The sequence below is a fragment of the Aquarana catesbeiana genome, linkage group LG07 (assembly GCF_042186555.1).
Source record: "Aquarana catesbeiana isolate 2022-GZ linkage group LG07, ASM4218655v1, whole genome shotgun sequence".
Taxonomy (NCBI): Eukaryota; Metazoa; Chordata; class Amphibia; order Anura; family Ranidae; genus Aquarana; species Aquarana catesbeiana.
Window position 1 is genome coordinate 342,420,737 of NC_133330.1, and position 18,330 is coordinate 342,439,066.

The following is an 18,330-nucleotide window of genomic DNA, read 5'->3' on the forward strand; positions in this document are numbered from 1 at the left end:
TCACGTATAATAGTAGTGATGATGTCATTTCTCTGTCCATTGTCCCCTGATGCTCCTGGAGATGGTACGGTTGCAAAGGGGTGCAGTGGCCTCCTGTGGTGGTCTCTGGACTCTGGGTGAAACCACACAGTTTATGTCGATGATTTCACATGATGTATCGGGGTGATGTCACTCAGTGTAAGGTGGTGATGTCACACAATGTATAAGGGGGGGGGAGTGGGTGATATTACACGGTCTGTGATGGTGGGTGATGTCACACAATGTATCGGGTATGTGTCACATGGTTTATGGCGAAGATGTCACGCAATGTATTGGGGCAATGTCACCCAGTGTATAAAGGGGGGTGATGTTACGCAGTCTATGGTAATGATGTCACACGATGTATGTTGGTGATGTCACACAATGTATTGGAGTGACGTCACTCAGTCCTTGGTGATGATGTCACACAATGTATAAGGGGGGGTGATGTTACGCGGTCTATGATGGTGGTGATGTCACACAATGTCTCGGGGTGATGTCACTGCAGTGTATAAAGGGGGGGGGTGATGTCACGCAGTCTATGGTGATGATGTCACATGATGTATGGTGGTGATATCACACAATGGTAGGGGGAGTGGGTGATGTTACGCGGTCTATGATGGTGTATTGGGTTTGTGTCACGTGGTCTATGGCGATGATGTCACGCAATATATCGGGGTCATAGGTGTGCGCAGCCTAATGCATTAGGGTGTGCACCCTTCAGCTCAAACATACATGCATGTGTATGTATCTACATATTTATGACCCCGACACATTGATCTCCCTGCTGGCACAGTGAAAGAGAAAAGGATAAACATTTCTCTTATGGCAGAGCCAGTAAGAGGGAGATCTTTCCCATGTTCCTGTTGCTACACAGAATGATAACACTAATGCGCACGGGGGGATTAGGGTGTGCCTGGGCACACCCGGCACACACTGTGCACACGCCTATGATCGGGGTGATGTCACTCTGTGTATAAAGTGGGGTGATGTTACGCAGTCTATGGTGATGATGTCACGCGGTGAATGGGGGTGATCGGGTTCATTTCTCTCATTCTTCCAATATTCTGGATTCGCTGTGTTCGCCATTTCCTCGCAGTTTATTGATTGGCTGATGAGAGAATAGAGGACTGATGGTGGCTTGACCCCCTGATGGAGACGACATTCTCCGTTATTTATAGACTCATCACAGCCCATTCAGCACAATCTATAATCTGAGCGATCGATTGGCTGCTTCTCACTGACCATCGCTCGGCCCCCGGGGGGCCAGACTGCATTATACCCGGATCACAACACATGTAATTAATGATCGTGGAGAAGCACAGCACCCATCCCCCGAGAGGTGTAATGGAACTTTATACTGGTGTGTACTGGGAGAGCTCTGAACACTGGAAGAGCAGGGAGCACTGGGGGGGCGCAGGGGGAAATGGGAGCACTGGGGGGGGGGGCAGGGGGAACTGGGAGCACTGGGGGGCGCAGGGGGAAATGGGAGCACTGGGGGGCGCAGGGGGAACTGGGAGCACTGGGGGGCGCAGGGGGAAATGGGAGCACTGGGGGGGGCGCAGGGGGAACTGGGAGCACTGGGGGGCACAGGGGGAACTGGGAGCACTGGGTTGGGGGGCTTACATGTGGCTATGGTGGAGAGGCATCAGGTAACACAAGTTTTCCTTAAAATTTTCTTTTACTGTGCTGAGTAACCAGCAGTGGAAAAACTTGAATCATTCTTCCAGAATCAACTTTAGCAAGGGGACCCTTCTCCACATCAGACATAAGGTAGGTTCAGTAATGCGGAAAGCATGTAGGCCTCACATAGGTGGCTGGAGGCTTGCTTCCCTAAACAGATGTTCTTGTGGTTGATCATTGTGACCTGCTGAGAGGGACGCTCCCCTGCACCCCTCACCCCGTGCAGGCTGGTTCCTTCTTCCCTTCACTGGGTACAAACAGGTGTCCAGGATGCCCCTAGACTGTCCCTCCTCCATTGGAAGCTGTGTCTAGGTCATCCTATCTCCCCTCACTACAGGGCTCACCCAAATGACACATCAGGGGCTATAAAAGACCTCTCTGTTGCAAAGATGGCTGCTCAAATCTCACAGGCTCCCCCAAGATATAGGCCAGAGTCCATGGCAGAGGCCACATTGGGGTCAGGACTGACCTCCCCGAGAATGGTCAAAGGGAAAGAACTCTCTTCAACAGGCATCCAATTAAGGAACTAAAGACATGTAGTGACATATGGTGGTAGAAAGTGAGAGTTACACCAGAAATCTCACTGGAGGGAAACAATGCAAGACTAACACCCTGTTACATGGGAGCCCTTGGTGGCACAGGGGGAAGGTCAGTGGATCTGGAAAAACTGGGGGCATGGGGAAAGCTAGGAGCATGGGGGGGTGGACAAGGGGAATTGGAAGAACTATGAAGGACTGGGGGAACTGGGGGCACCAAAGACGTTACATAGTTAGTCTGGTTGAAAAAAAAGTCCATCTAGTTCAACCAAGTTGGGAGTACTAGGGTAGATGGGAGAATTGGGGGTACTGGAAACATGTCTCCTTCTCATTTACCAGTTACCCGCAGGGGGTCTGCACAGATGATCTAAAGGCAAATCAGATTCTAGCTGGTCAGCAGATGACAACTGCTCCACAGACACCTAATTGGTTCCTGCTCTTTGGAGACCTGATTGGTTCCTGCTCCTCTGAGTCTTGATTGGCTCCTGATTGGTTCCTTGGACACTTCATTGGTTCCTGCTCCTTGGATGACTGATTGGTTTCTCAGACACCTGATTGGTTCCTGCTGCTTGAACACTTGATTGTTCTCCAAAAATCTGATTGGTTCCTGCTCCTCAGACACCTGATTGGTTCCTGCTCCTTGGGCACCTGATTGGTTCCACAGGCGCCTGATTTGTTCCTGCTCCTTGGACACCTCATTGGTACCTGCTCATCTGACACCTGATTGGTTCCTGCTCCTTGGACACCTGATTGGTTCCTGCTCCTTAGACACCTGCTCCTTGGACAATTAATTGGTTCCTGCTGTTTTCTATCACCTGATTGGTTCCTGCTTCTTGGACCCTGGATTGGTTCCTCAGACACCCAAATGGTTCCTACTCCTTGGACACCTGATTGGTTCCTGCTCCTCTGACACCTGATTAGTTCCTGCTCCTTGGTCTGTGGAGCAGATGACAACTGCTCCACAGACACCAAATTAGTACCTTCTGCTTGGACACTTGATTGGTTTCTGCTGTTTGGAGACCTGATTGGTTACTGCTCCTTGGACACCTGATTGGTTCCTCAGACACCTGATTGGTTCCTGCTCCTTGGACACCTGATTGGTTCCTGCTCATCTGACACCTGATTGGTTCCTGCTCCTTGGGCACCATATTGGTTCCGCAGGCATCTGATTGGTTCCTGCTCCTCTGACTCTTGATTAGCTGTTGCTCTCCAGACACCTGATTGGTTCCTTGGACACTTGATTGGTTCCTGCTCCTTGGATGACTGATTGGTCCTCAGACACCTGATTCGTTCCTGCTCCTTGGACACCTGATTGGTTACTGCTTCTTGAACACCTGATTGGTTCCGCAGTCACACGATTGGTTCCTGCTCCTTGGACACCTGATTGGTTCCTGCTCCTTGGACACCTTATTGGTTTCTCAGACATCTGATTGGTTCCTGCTCCTTGGACACCCGATTGGTTCCTGGTCCTGACTGGTTCCTGCTCCTTGGACACCTGATTGGTTCTTCCTGCTCCTTGGACACCTGATTGGTTCCTGCTCCGTGGACAATTGATTGGTTCCTGCTCTTCTGACACCTGATTGGTTCCTGCTCTAGGACACCTGATTGGTTCCTCGGACATCTGATTTGTTACTGCTCCTTGGATACTCGATTGGTTCCTGCTCCTCGAACACCTGATTGGTTCCTGCTCCTTTGACACCTGATTGGTTCCTGCTCCTCGGACACCTGATTGGTTCCTCAGACATCTAATTGGTTCTTCAGACACCTGACAGTTGATTGGTTCCTCAGACAGTTGATTGTTTTCTGCTCCTTGGACACTTGATTAGTTCCTGCTTCATGGACAGCCTGGTGGCTCCGCTCTGACAAAGTTTTAGTAAATTTCTGGCAGGATTGTTTAGGTTGGCCAATGGTGTTATTCAGGAAGGATTGTCTATCAGAGGCTTTTTTGTGAAAAGTTCTGATTAGTGGATGTGTCTGATCCGTAATATAAGATCCATCCTGGAAGAAGGATCCTGGGGAGGAAAAGCAACCTCATCCCATATAGCCCACAGCTGACCTCCCCATCCCCAGTCAGGAACCCCCAGAGTCAGGGGTACCTCATTACCTTTGTGTGTTCCGGCTCCTCCTGATACATTCTTCATAATATAAAATAAATAAAAAACCAGCAGAGATCTCACCCATAGAGTCCTTGAGAGATAGGAGAGATTTTTGGGGGGTTTACTGAATTATCAGTTCTTGGTGGAACCGTACACCAGATTACCAGGAATACGGAGTAGACGGGCAATTGTGGAGTGAAGTCGCTCCCTGGTGCTATGTGCCTGTTGGGGGGGGGGAATTATGGAATGTTTGGGGTTAGTCCACCCCCCCCCCGCTTTACATTTTTAGCGCAGGATCTATTAATACATGACAGACGCTCATCTTCCCAGATGGAAATCTTCGGCTTCTCGTGTGAATCTGGCAGCCAGCCACAGGCTGATGGTGACCTCTGACCGCAGTCTGATCTCCCCGCCATGGGAGTCACCAGGAGGGGCCCCTGTGAACGATGACAGGGCCTACACCCAGAGAGGACATCTCCGCTCATCAACCCGAAAGATTTTATATCGAGCAGAAGAATGAGAAATGACGACGATCGTTGAGTGAATCTGAGATCTTTCACCGCCCGAGAAAACCGGAGATTCGGCTGAAACTCCAATATTTTGGTGAATTTATCGGAATCAGTGGGGGAGGGAAAATGAAGGGGATTTTTAGGGTTTAATGGTCTATAAATGTCTCCTGAGGGTTACAGAAGCTCCTCCCATCTTCTGCGTTATTATTATTTTACTTTTTACAGAAAGAAAAAAATCTGAAAGTAAAGAAATGTAAAATAAAAAATGTGAAGTGACAGAACACAAATAATGATCAAATGCCCCCAAAATGCACCAGGAGGTGACGGGAATCCGCCACGGTCCAAACTTCATTCAGCGAGAGCCGAGCATCGTATATAGAAGCCATATTTCTTTAACCCCCTTCTATACCGGGCACTTTTACCCCTCTTCCTGCCCTGGCCAGCTTTCAGCGCTGTCACACTTTGAATGACAATTGCGCGGTCATGTAACACTGTAACCATGTGACATTTTTAGAATTTTATTCACACAAATAGAGCTTTTCTTTTGGTGGAATTTATTCACCAGCGGGATTTCTATTTTTTGCTAAATACAAATGAAAAAAATACTGAAAATTGTGAATAAAAAAAGTTTTTTTTTACTTATAAAATGTTGCAAATAAATAATCTTTCTTCATAAATTTAGGACAAAATGTATTCTGTCCTAAATTTCTGAAGAAAATACAGCAAATCAGTGTTTATTATTTAGTCTGTAGGAAAATGAAGGAGTCCACAATCTATGGGATACACGCCATATTACCAAAAGTATTGGGACGCCTGCCTTTACACACACATGAACTTTATTGGCCTCTCAGTCTTAGTCCGTAGGGTTCAATATTGAGTTGGCTCCGCCCTTTGCAGCTATAACAGCTTCAACTCTTCTGGGAAGGCCATCCACAAGGTTTAGGAGGGTGTCTATGGGAATGTTTGACCATTCTTCCAGAAGAGCATTTGTGAGGTCAGGCACTGATGTTGGATGAGAAGGCCTTGCTTGCAGTCTCCACTCTAATTCATCCCAAAGGTGTTCTCTTGGGTTGAGGTCAGGACTCTGTGCAGGCCAGTCAAGTTCCTCCACCCGAAATTCGCTCATCCATGTCTTTATGGACCTTGCTTTGTGCACTGGTCCAAATCATTTGGTGGAGGGGGTTTATGGTGTGGTGGGGAGGGGGGATTATGGTGTGGGGGGAGGGGGGATTATGGTGGGGGGTTGTTTTTCAGGGGTTGGGTTTGGCCCCTTAGTTCCAGTGAAGGGAACTCTTAAGACGTCAGCATACCAAGACATTTTGGACACTTTCATAATCCCAACTTTGTGGGATCAGTTTGGGGACGGCCCCTTCCTGTTCCAACATGACTGCCCACCAGTGTACAAAGCAAGGTCAATAAAGACATGGATGAGCGAGTTTGGGGTGGAGGAACTTGACTGGCCTGCACAGAGTCCTGACCTCAACCTGACAGAACACCTTTAGGCTGAATTAGAGCGGAGACTGCGAGCCAGGCCTTCTCATCCAACATCAGTGCCTGACCTCACAAATGCTCTTCTGGAAGAATGGTCAAACATTCCCATAGACACCCTCCTAAACCTTGTGGACAGCCTTTCCAGAAGAGTTGAAGCTGTTATAGCTGCAAAGGGTGGGCCAACTCAATGTTGAACCCTCCGGACTAAGACTGGGATGTCATTAAAGTTCATGTGTGTGTAAAGGCAGGCGTCGCAATACTTTTGGCAATATACTGTATGTCTGAAAATTGATCAATCCTGATGTACTGAAGGCTGATCTCATTTCCTGAGCCCCTATAACCCCAGGACACTACAAATACCCCCCAAATGACCCAATTTTTTCATATTTGTACTGTCGCCAGGGCAGTATAGCGTCATCCTATCTTAATTATTTTATTAAACATTTTTATTTTTATTTTTTTTTACAATTAGTTTTCTTTTTTTTATATATATATATTTTTTTTTACATACTGTGACCAGAGCAGTGCAGTGTTACCATAGTGACAATGTACTACTCTGGGGAAGTGGATTTTTTTAACACTATGATTGCTTATAACAGTGAAGAGCACTGTTATAGGCAATCATTTTTAGATATGGCATCCATTCATAGCCATGATGTATATGCTATTGGGATTAGAGTTGCACCGATACTGTTTTTTCACCAGTGAGTATGAGTACCGATACTTTCGGTTAATTACTCACTGATACTGAGTACTGATACCTTTGTGGTGCGTTTTAAGCCCATACAAAATGAATAGGCTCAAACCGCATTGCAAAAAATCGAATGTGATTTTAACATTAATGCGGTGCAATCTGAATTGCACGCGGATTCCCACACCGCCCCTGTGTGAGCCCAGCCTATGACAAGCCTGGGCTCACAAACGAGTGGTGTGGGAAACCGCATGCACCAAAAACCATGAGATTCTTTGCAGTGCGATTTGAGCCCATTCATTTTGTATGGGCTCAGATCTCACCGCAAAGGTATGAGTATCAGGTATCGGAGCATTTGTTCGAGAATGCGGTTTCGGTTGAACCCTAATTGGGACAGCTGTGATTAGCCACAGCCATCACATGGTACAGTGCTGTATGATTGGCCCTGTCTGTACCATGTGGTCACTGTAACCAATCACAATAATACACAATGAATGGCTATAAATGAAAGACATTCATTGTGTAAAAACGGTCATGTGATCGCTGTGATTGGTCACAGCAATCACATGATACCGGGGCCAACCCAGTACACAGATCTGTCAGCCAATGTGTCGAGTGTGTGACAGGTCAAGCTGTAACGTGGCTGCCAGAAAACGCAGGAGGTGTGCGACTGGAATAAAATCACATTACTGTAGGGCTGGACAGGAAGCGGTTAAATATGACAGCTTTCCGCTGTCACTGGTTGCTAAGGAGGCCATGGGTTCCTGCACCCACCGCATCCCTAGGAACAGCTGATGTCATCAGGAGTCCCCGCCTTGTAAGCAAAGGGGCGGGTATTAGTGACATCACTCCCCAAATATGGCCACTGGCGAGTCAGCGGGCTTTGTGATTGAGGGTGGATTTACGACAAGGGACTTTTTGGGGAGATTTTTTTATTTTTTAATAAAGGATTTGTCACACTTTGGTTGTCTATATAGGTGACATTTTTTATGTTTTTAGGAATGAGTAGGCGTCCCCTCCCATACTCCTTCAAGTAGTGAGGGGGCTCATATCTGGGGGATTTCAGATTTCAATAATCCCCCATGGCAGCAAACCCCCACAACCACCGGCCAGGGTTGTGGTGAAGAGGCCCTTGTCCTCATCACCAGGGGGACAAGGCCCTTTGTCAGGGGAACCCATGTTGAGGGCATGTGGCCTGGTATGGTTCAGGAAGGGGTGGGGGGGCCTTTCCTGGCAGGCCAGGCTGCATGGGTTAAACATCTGGTAGGGGTTTGAAGTTAGACCATTTTTTTTTTGCATGGGGTATCCCCTTAAACAGGACCCCAAAGGGTCTGGTATGAATTTGGGGGGGGGGGCTCTATACAATTTTTCTTTTCATTCTTGCTGTAGGCAGAACAACCAAAAGTGACATTTACAAAAATAATTAAACATTGCCAGCAGGGAAATGTCATTTGCTGGTAGTAATTTCAAACACTTTTTTCCTCTGTAAATGTCAGCACTTTCTTTCTGTACATCACAGAGATGCCCCTTCAAAGACAAGATTAGGACACCCCCAGGATTAGGACACCCCCCCAGGACTAGGACAACCCCCCAGGATTAGGACAAACCCCCAGGATTAGGACACCCCCCAGGATTAGGACAACCCCCCAGGATTAGGACAACCCCCCAGGATTAGGACACCCCCCAGGATTAGGACAACCCCCCAGGATTAGGACACCCCCCCAGGATTAGGACACCCCCCCCAGGATTAGGACAACCCCCCAGGATTAGGACACCCCCCAGGATTAGGACAACCCCCCAGGATTAGGACACCCCCAGGATTAGGACAACCCCCCAGGATTAGGACACCCCCCCCAGGATTAGGACAATCCCCCAGGATTAGGACACCCCCCAGGATTAGGACAACCCCCCAGGATTAGGACACCCCCAGGATTAGGACAACCCCCCAGGATTAGGACACCCCCCAGGATTAGGACAACCCCCCCAGGATTAGGACAACGCCCCAGGATTAGGACACCCCCCAGGATTAGGACAACCCCCCAGGATTAGGACAACCCCCAGGATTAGGACAACCCCCCAGGATTAGGACACCCCCAGGATTAGGACAACCCCCCAGGATTAGGACACCCCCCAGGATTAGGACAACCCCCCCAGGATTAGGACAACCCCCCAGGATTAGGACACCCCCCAGGATTAGGACAACCCCCAGGATTAGGACAACCCCCCAGGATTAGGACAACCCCAGGATTAGAAGAACATATTTGGAGGGCACACCATAAAATGCGTTTAAATTCAAGATGGTGCTGCTATAAGACCTACAAACAGTACAAAATATTTTACAGCGCACACATACAAGAATGACATTTCCTGCAAGGCCAGTTAAAAACACCTGAACATATTAAAAAAATACGGGGGTTTGGTCACACTATATGGTCATATAGTGCTAAGCCCACTTACTGCGACAATTAAATGCATTGTATGGTGCGCCCCCCAAATATGTTCTTGTATATTGTATTAGGCCCTGACCAGGTTTTTTGGGCTGGAGCACCCCTCCCCCTCCTCATTACCTCTTATTTAGTGGCCACCAGTGCATAGGATGCATCTCCTTCAGTTCTCCCACATAGAGGAGTTCAGCTCCCATGGTTGAGACAAAGGATCTTCCATTCTATTACTAGAGTAGGACCCACTAATTTGGGGTACTTTGTCAGTGGGCTTAGCACTATATGACCATATAGTGTGACCAAACCCCCGTATTTTTTGAATATGTTCAGGTGTTTTTAACTAGCCCTGCAGGAAATGTTATTCTTGTATGTCTGCGCTGTAAAATATTTTGTACCCCCAGGATTAGGATACCCCCAGGATTAGGACAACTCCCCAGGATTAGGATACCCCCAGGATTAGGACAACCCCCCAGGATTAGGATACCCCCAGGATTAGGACACCCCCCCAGGATTAGGACAACCCCCCAGGATTAGGACACCCCCAGGATTAGGACAACCCCCCAGGATTAGGACACCCCCCCAGGATTAGGACACCCCCCAGGATTAGGACACCCCCATGATTAGGACAACCCCCCATGATTAGGACAACCCCCCATGATTAGGACACCCCCCCAGGATTAGGACAACCCCCTCAGGATTAGGACACCCCCAGGATTAGGACACCCCCATGATTAGGACACCCCCAGGATTAGGACACCCCCAGGATTAGGACACCCCCATGATTAGGACACCCCCAGGATTAGGACACCCCCCCCCAGGATTAGGACAACCCCCCCAGGATTAGGACACCCCCCCCAGGATTAGGACAACCCCCCCAGGATTAGGACACCCCCATGAGTAGGACACCCCCAGGATTAGGACACCCCCCCAGGATTAGGACACCCCCCCAGGATTAGGACACCCCCAGGATTAGGACAACCCCCCAGGATTAGAATACCCCCCAGGATTAGGACAACCCCCCCCCCAGGATTAGGACAACCCCCCCCCCCCAGGATTAGGACAACCCCCCAGACATGTTATTTAAAGGAATCGGACATTTTTAATGTTTCACTTTAAGCATATAGAAAATCACGGCTCCTGCCAGAATTGATGTTTACTGGTACATGTCCCCCAGGTCAGTGCCCCTCCCCCTGCTATGTTTTTGACACCCCCTTGTCTATTAGCCCAGAAAATAGGCATTTTTGATTTGACAGATTCAGATCCCATTGATTTCAGTGGGGTCCAGGTTCAGCATCTGAACTTCTTTGAAGTTTCTTAAACTCTGCTCCAACCAAACCCAGGGCAGTTCATCTCATCCATAATACCAACCAATCACATTACATTACAGTAATGAAAGGTGATTGGTTGCTATAGGTCTCTTCCCCCCGCAGCATTCTTTGTGCCCAGTAAGTGACATCCCATAATTCCGGAGTGTAATGGGCCCAGACCTGGGAGAAGGTTGTGGGGGAGAAGCTGATAGTTTCCAGGCAGGATGTTTATAGAAAATATTGTACAAAGATGTCCGTCCTCCCTGGAGGGAGATGTATAAATAGAGATCCAGAATGTGAATTGCTGCTCAATATAGAAGCAGCTGTTCCTCTACAATCACCACCATTGTGCTGGGGACCGAGCCTGGACTGTCCGAGCTCCACCTTCCTCCAATCACATCGCAGCTTAGAGGTCCTCACCAGGAGAAAAGTGGGGGTGGGGGTGGGGGGTGGGGGCATTCAGACAGTGAAAGTTTAAAGTGAAACATACATATATATACTATATACATACTAAGAATGTATACTGTAATATATTAAATACATATAGCAATAATAGAAAACATGGGTCTTGCTTAGGAATATTGGTGGGTACCCCAGATGTTCGGCAGAATTTCTACATCTATTAATATTCACTATCTGACAAAGAGACTTTGCTTATCAAACAACTGACTGGTTACTATAAACAACACAACATGCTTCTTTCCTTTGGTGCTCTACACGACATGTCCTGGGAACCTGCACTGTGCCAGGATTTGGGAATTCCTCTGTTTCACGGCTCTCCAACTCCCATCATCCTCCCATCTCAGATCTAGTATAGAACTGGGATGGCTGCAATCTCATAAACAAATCATTATACCAGAGGAGAAGGAGACACAACTGGGTTTATATGGGTTGGGGGTGGCGTGCTTGGCTTCAAGAAGACCATACTTGGAGCAACTATGGGGCTTCGATATGGAGGATCACACTTGGAGCTGATGCGAGGCTTGGATGTGGAGGACCACACTTGGAGCAGCCATGGAGCTTGGAGGTGGAAGACCATACTTGGGGCATATATGAGGCTTCAATATGGAATACCACAACTTGGAGCTGATATAGGGCTTTGATATGGAGGACCACAACTTGGAGCTAATATGGGGCTTGGAGATGCAGGACCACAACATGCAGCTGATATGAGGCTTGGATATAGACCACCACATTTGGAGCAGATATGAGGCATGGATATGAAGGACAACACTTGGAGCTGATATGAGGCTTGGATATAGAGGTCCACACTTGGAGCAGATATGAGGGTTGGATGTGGAGGACCGCACTTGGGACAGATATAAGGCTTGGGTGTGGAGGACCACACTTGGGAGCAGATATGGGGCTTGGATATAGAGGACCACACTTGGAGAGGCTATGGGGCTTGGATATGGAGGACCATACTTGGAGCAGTTTTGGGGCTTGTATATGTAGGGCACACTTAGAGTAGATTTGGGGCTTAGAGATGTAGGACCACACTTGGAGCAGATATGAGGCTTGGATATGAAGGACCACACTTGGAGAAGATTCAGGGCTTGGATATGGAGGATAACAACTTGGAGCAGATATGGGGCTTGGATATGGAGGACCGCACTTAGAGCAGCTATGTGGCTTGGATATGGATGACCCCACTTGGAGCTAATATGAAGCTTGGATATGAAGGACCACAAATTGGAGCTGATATGAGACTTGGATATGGAGGACCACAATTGGAGCAGATATGGGGCTTGGAAATAGTGGGGATAGATATTGGGACACATTGACCTCATCTGGAGCAGAAATGTGGCTTAGATGTGGTGAACTACACTTGGAGCAGTAGCGCGGTTTGGTGCAAAAGCAGATATAAGGCTTGGCTGCAACATACGGCACTCAGAGCAGATATGGGGATTGGACACAGTGGACTGCACCTGGTGATAGTGTAATGCTTGGACAAGGTGGACCACACATGGAGCAGATATAAGGCTTGGATATGGTACTTGACTTGGGTAGAGATATAGGACCGAACCTAAAACGGGCCTCTCCCCCCTTTCATTAATTATCACAGCACCCTCTGACTCTGCATGATGATATGAAATCATCTTAATCACATTAATTTGTTCAACATTTTTGTTTTTACTAACAATAGTTGATTTTTTTTCCACTTTCTGGTTGAGTGAGGCACTGGGGATGTAGCCCTGGCTTCACAGTTGCATCCTTGGAAAGCTACATCACCTGTTTTCCCCTCCCCCTCACATGTTCCAGGAGGCAGACCCAGAGTTCCAGGAAGTAAAATGAGATGGGTTCAGAAAAATAAGGGAAGCAAAGAATACAAAGCCTGCCATTATCTGTCGGTAGATGGTCATTACTAAACATTTCTAAAGGGACCTTTGTTGTCATTTATAAGATAAGGGTGAAGTTCCTCTGTAAAGTGGACATTGGGCCTGGACCCAGTAGGCCACACTTGGAGATTTTTTTCTTTCTCTTTTTTTTTTTACTCCAGAACACCACATTTGACACTTTTAACTTTTTTGACATCCCAAAAATATTGTCTTTGTTACAGAAATGTCACAGTGCCGGGTTGTTAAAAGTGGTTGTAAAACATTTTATTTACCCAGTGAAGTGACTGGCCTCAGGTGATACACAGAAATGAAACAAATCCTCCAACATAAGTTTATCTTCAGTTCTCTATTGTACATCCAAGTGCAGAACTTATACAGCTTGCCAGAGCTTTCAGAAAGTAGGGGGCGGAGAGCTGAAGTTACACTCTGCGGAGCTCAGTGAAAAGAGCTCTGAGGGCCGATTGGAGGGAAAGGACACACCCCCTTCCCCCTTCACACAGCACACAGGAACAGAGCTAAGGCTGTCATTCGTAGGCTGTGTGCTGGAGCTCCCTCCCCTGTCACCTTTTTACTGCTTGGTGTCAGGAAAACTTGTCAGAAGTGACTCAAGCTGATAGCAGAGGAAGGAGGCAGCAGGCAAAAATGACACTTAGTGGACTGAGATAAGTACACACTATAGAGGAATATGCTTTGTTCATATTTCATGTTTGAGGTTTACAACCACTTTAAGGTTTCTGGTTGACCCAAAATCTGAACATCTCTTCTGACCCTCCCTGGACCAGAATTTTCATAGCTGAATGCAGTAACCATGACAGATATTGTGCCATGTGGTTGGACGACACATAGAGTTGTGAGTCCTGGGGGAGACCAGAATGTCCATCCATAGGTATGATGTAAAATAGATGGAGCCATTCTCAGACATGAGTGGTATAGGTGAGTTCTGTGCTATGGTGGCAGACTGGTGAGAAGGAAGCTAGTGGTCACTGTTATACTCCAGGTGCTCATTGTGGCCATTTACGGAAGGGCAAGGACAATGGGTATCTGATAGGGTGAGGATTGCTATTGACTGAAAATCCTCTCCTGTTAGCAGTCCTGAGGATGGCAGCCTCATATGAACTGATATGATGAGTAGAATGGTTGAACAGATGGAGCCTGTCACCATGGAAATGACAGACGGTGTTGCCAGGAGCAGAGCCTGCTTACAGCTGAGCCGATTGTTGTTCAAACAGTTGGAGCTGGTTACCATAGCAGATGGTAAAGGGAAGAAATCAGTTGCCATGGATACAGTTGCCTGGTTTACATGTGATCCAAGTAAGGGGAATGGTGCCTCTTCAATGAGAACATTTGGGGTGGTGGTGCCATGTCACCAGGGTTGTGGTGAAGAGTGACAGCTGAAAGTCAATGGGGAGGACTTTTCCACCTTTGGTAATAGCTGAGATGTGGAAGATATGGGGACGACACAGGCTGTTAGAGGACACTATTCCCAGATAAGAGAAGGTCGATGGAACAGAAGGCTAATCTCTTAATAATTGCTCCTCCACCCCACCAATTGGCATCCCATTGTCACCATTGTTTCCAGCTCTGACCCCTATAACTGGGTTTTGCACCACCAACCATCCCGGGATCAGCTTTTGAAACCAGTTTCTGGACTAACTGGTCTTTCCTGTAAATCCACCTCACATTCCTTCCATTCTTTCACAGCCAGTATGACGTACCAATACGGCAGCAATATCTTGGTTTGGGTTTCTAGAAGTTCATAAAGTGAATAGCCAACAAGAGGGCCATTAACCCAACAGCCGCATGCTGAGATAAGCAATTGTCTGCAAGCTGAAAGATTTCATATGGTGAAGACAAAGGGTTGGGTGAACCAAGAAATTCTACAATTGCTGCTAATCCATTCCACTTGTAGGCTGACCAAGCCATGGAAAGGCCTCCCTCTATTTATTTCACACACCGATTCATGGAAAGGCCTCCATTTCTATCACACATATGAGTCATGAAAAGGCCCTCCATTTTTATCACACGCAAGCCATAGAAAGGTCCTCCATTTCTATCACACACCAAGCCATGGAAAAAACCCCAATTTCTCTTACACACCAAGCCATAGAATGGTCCTCAATTTCTATCACACACCAAGTCATGGAAAAGCCTCAATTTTGATCACACGCAAGCCATTGAAAGCTCCTCCATCTCTATCACACACCAAGTCATGGAAAGGCCTCCATTTCTACCACACTGAACCATGGAAAGGCCTCCATTTCTACCACACTGAACCACGGAAAGGCCTCTATTTCTACCACACTGAACCACGGAAAGGCCTCTATTTCTACCACACTGAACCATGGAAAGGCCTCTATTTCTACCACACTGAACCATGGAAAGGCCTCCATTCCTATCACACTGAACCATGGAAAGATCTCCTTTTCTATCACACTGAACCATGTAAAGGCCTTCATTTCTATCACACTGAGCCATGGAAAGGTCTCCTTTTCTATCACACTGAACCATGTAAAGGCCTCCATTTCTACCACACTGAGCCATGGAAAGGTCCCAATTTCTATCACACTGAGCCATGGATAGATTCAGGCAGAGTTCAAACCTTGTCCTCTTAGGTCACATGAGATTAGCAAATTCACATTGTGATGAAGCAAACTCATCGGGAGTGTTTGTTCCCAGAACCTTACAGCAGATTTTAGTACAGAAAATATTTTATGGCAAAAAATTCTCAGAAAAATAACCCCAAAGCAATTATTTAAAGGGAGAAGAAGAGGTGGCAGATCCAGGATAGTGACTCTACTGGGGCACCATACTTCCCTCCAGCGGGTGACATGAGGGTTATACTGCCACCCATTGGAACAGCCCTGGCAGTGCCACCATACAAGGAGATGTACATACAGAATGCTACAATATTATTAAAACAAAGCCTCACATGGTTTATTTATACATTAGTAGATATTTACTCTTTTGGCCCCGCTTGTTCCTATACATTCACCCACGTTACCTCTACCGAATTTAGCAAAGGATGGAAGATGACTTCTGTCTTGCAAAGACTGGGGTACAATGACATGTTTGGGGGGGCTTTGATATAACCCCAAGTTACTCCTCCCACAGGGATGGAGTGATGGATGGAGCAGCGTTTGTCGGTTGTATGTCACCTACAGCGTATAGAAATCACAAATCTCCCATCTATGTCCAATCCAACTCCCTGCAAATCGGGGCGAACGGCCCTTTAAATTGCAAAATCGGCTTTAGAATGAAAAACAGAGAGGAATTTGAGTTTTTCGGTTTTCTTCTATTTGTGAACTCCTCATCTCCTTCAGTAATTGAGGGGGGGAGGACCCATTTAGACAATGCGAAGTGCGTCACCGGACGGTCGTCTGCGGTCACCGGGTTCACACGTGGGCCATCGTGGCCCTCCTGCAGGCCATGTGCCCCCCCCCCCCTTCTCCTCCAGTCTGTATATCGCAGTGAGCGGAGACTCCGCGCTCCTAATGACGGGTTTGGCTGCTGCCACATTGTGAATCCAATGTTCTTCCCTCCTCCGTATTGTCAAAGACTCCATTGATCTCCCGTCCACCCAATTAACCGCACACAGAACGCCATTGTCCTCGGCCCACGTAATCATCCCGCGCACAAACTGTTTTCTATTCTCCTCATTTACACAGAAATCCGAGGAAAAGAAGATTCAGGCAGAATGAGGAGACCTCCATCCTCCTGGAATCACCCTCCTGGCCGTCCAGAGAATACATACAGACAGGTTCTCTTTAGAATCTCTCCAGTTCAGTAAACAGAGCCTGATCAGACCTGAATTTGTGGATTGGCCATACAGGATTCAGGCCAAAGGGCAGGGAAGTGCATTATTGACCCAACAGTTGTATTTGGTGTAATTGTACATCAAGCAACTACAAAAACTGACTGCTGAGATAACATTATTTACAGGCTAAGCCACATATGGAACTCCTCATTTCTGTGATATGACAGCCAACTGCTGAGATAACATCAATTGCAGGATAAGCCACTTATGGAGTCCTTTATCACTGTGACACACCTCTGAGGAGCTTTTCCCACCATCAGTCATGGATCAAGGCACAGACAGGATGGGGATGCTTGGCTGATGGCTATTGTTGGGGGGGGGGGGACGCTGCTGGCCCACATATAGCTGGGAAATGGGCCCTACAGACATAAGAATATTTCTGATCCAATGAAAAACCAGATTGGATAATTCTGAGCTCAGGTCTGTGATTACCCCAAACCCCAATCACTGGGCGGCACTATGAAAAGGAAGCCAAATCTGCATTCAGATTCTATTTAAAGGGACACCGTCCCCATCTTGGCCAATTCAGACAACAACCCATATGTTGGAAAAATCCACCAGCAGAGGTCACCGTATCACCATACTGGTGAGGGTTCACCGACTCACGATATATTGTATTCCCATCCTTGAGACAAGTAGGGTGCCAGTGCTGGGGTGACTCCGGATTGCTGGGTGTGTAGAGGGATTCCTGCAGGTCCATTCGGATCTTTGGGGGTGGAGCCAAATCTCTGGGGGTGTAGACAGATCCCTGCAGGTGCAGCCAGATCTCTGGGGGTTCAGCAGGATCTTTGGGGAGGTGAAGCTGGATCTCTTGGGGTGGAGACGGATCCCTGCAGGTGCAGCCGGACCTCTGGGGGTTTGTGGTATTTTTGGGGGTGGAGCCTGATCCCTGGGGGTGTAGATGGAATCCCTGCAGGTGCAGCCAGATTATTGGGGGTTTAGCAGGGTCTTTGAGGGTGGAGTCGAATCTCTGGAGTTGTAGACAGATCCCTCTTGGTGCAGCTGGATCTCTGGGGGTTTAGCAGGATTTTTAGGGGTGGAGCGGGTGTAGATGGATCCCTGCAGGTGCAGCCAGATCTCTAGGGGTTTAGCAGGATCTTTGGGGGTAGAGTCGGATCTCTGGGGGTGTAGACAGATCCCTGCAAGTTTACCAGGATCTTTGGGAGTGCAGCAAGATCTCTGGGGCTTTAGCAGGATCTTTAGGGGTGGAGCAGGAATTCTGGGGGTGGAGCCAGATTTTTAGGGATGTAGCTTGATTTCTGTGCCGTCATTCATTTCCAAGTCTGATCAGAGGAGAACGGTAGAAGTAATATTCCTGGATGGAGAAGATGAAACCTTCAGGTTCCTCTTTATACACCAGCTGAGGAATCAATAGACTAAAATAATGGGGGGTAGCTGATTGGTC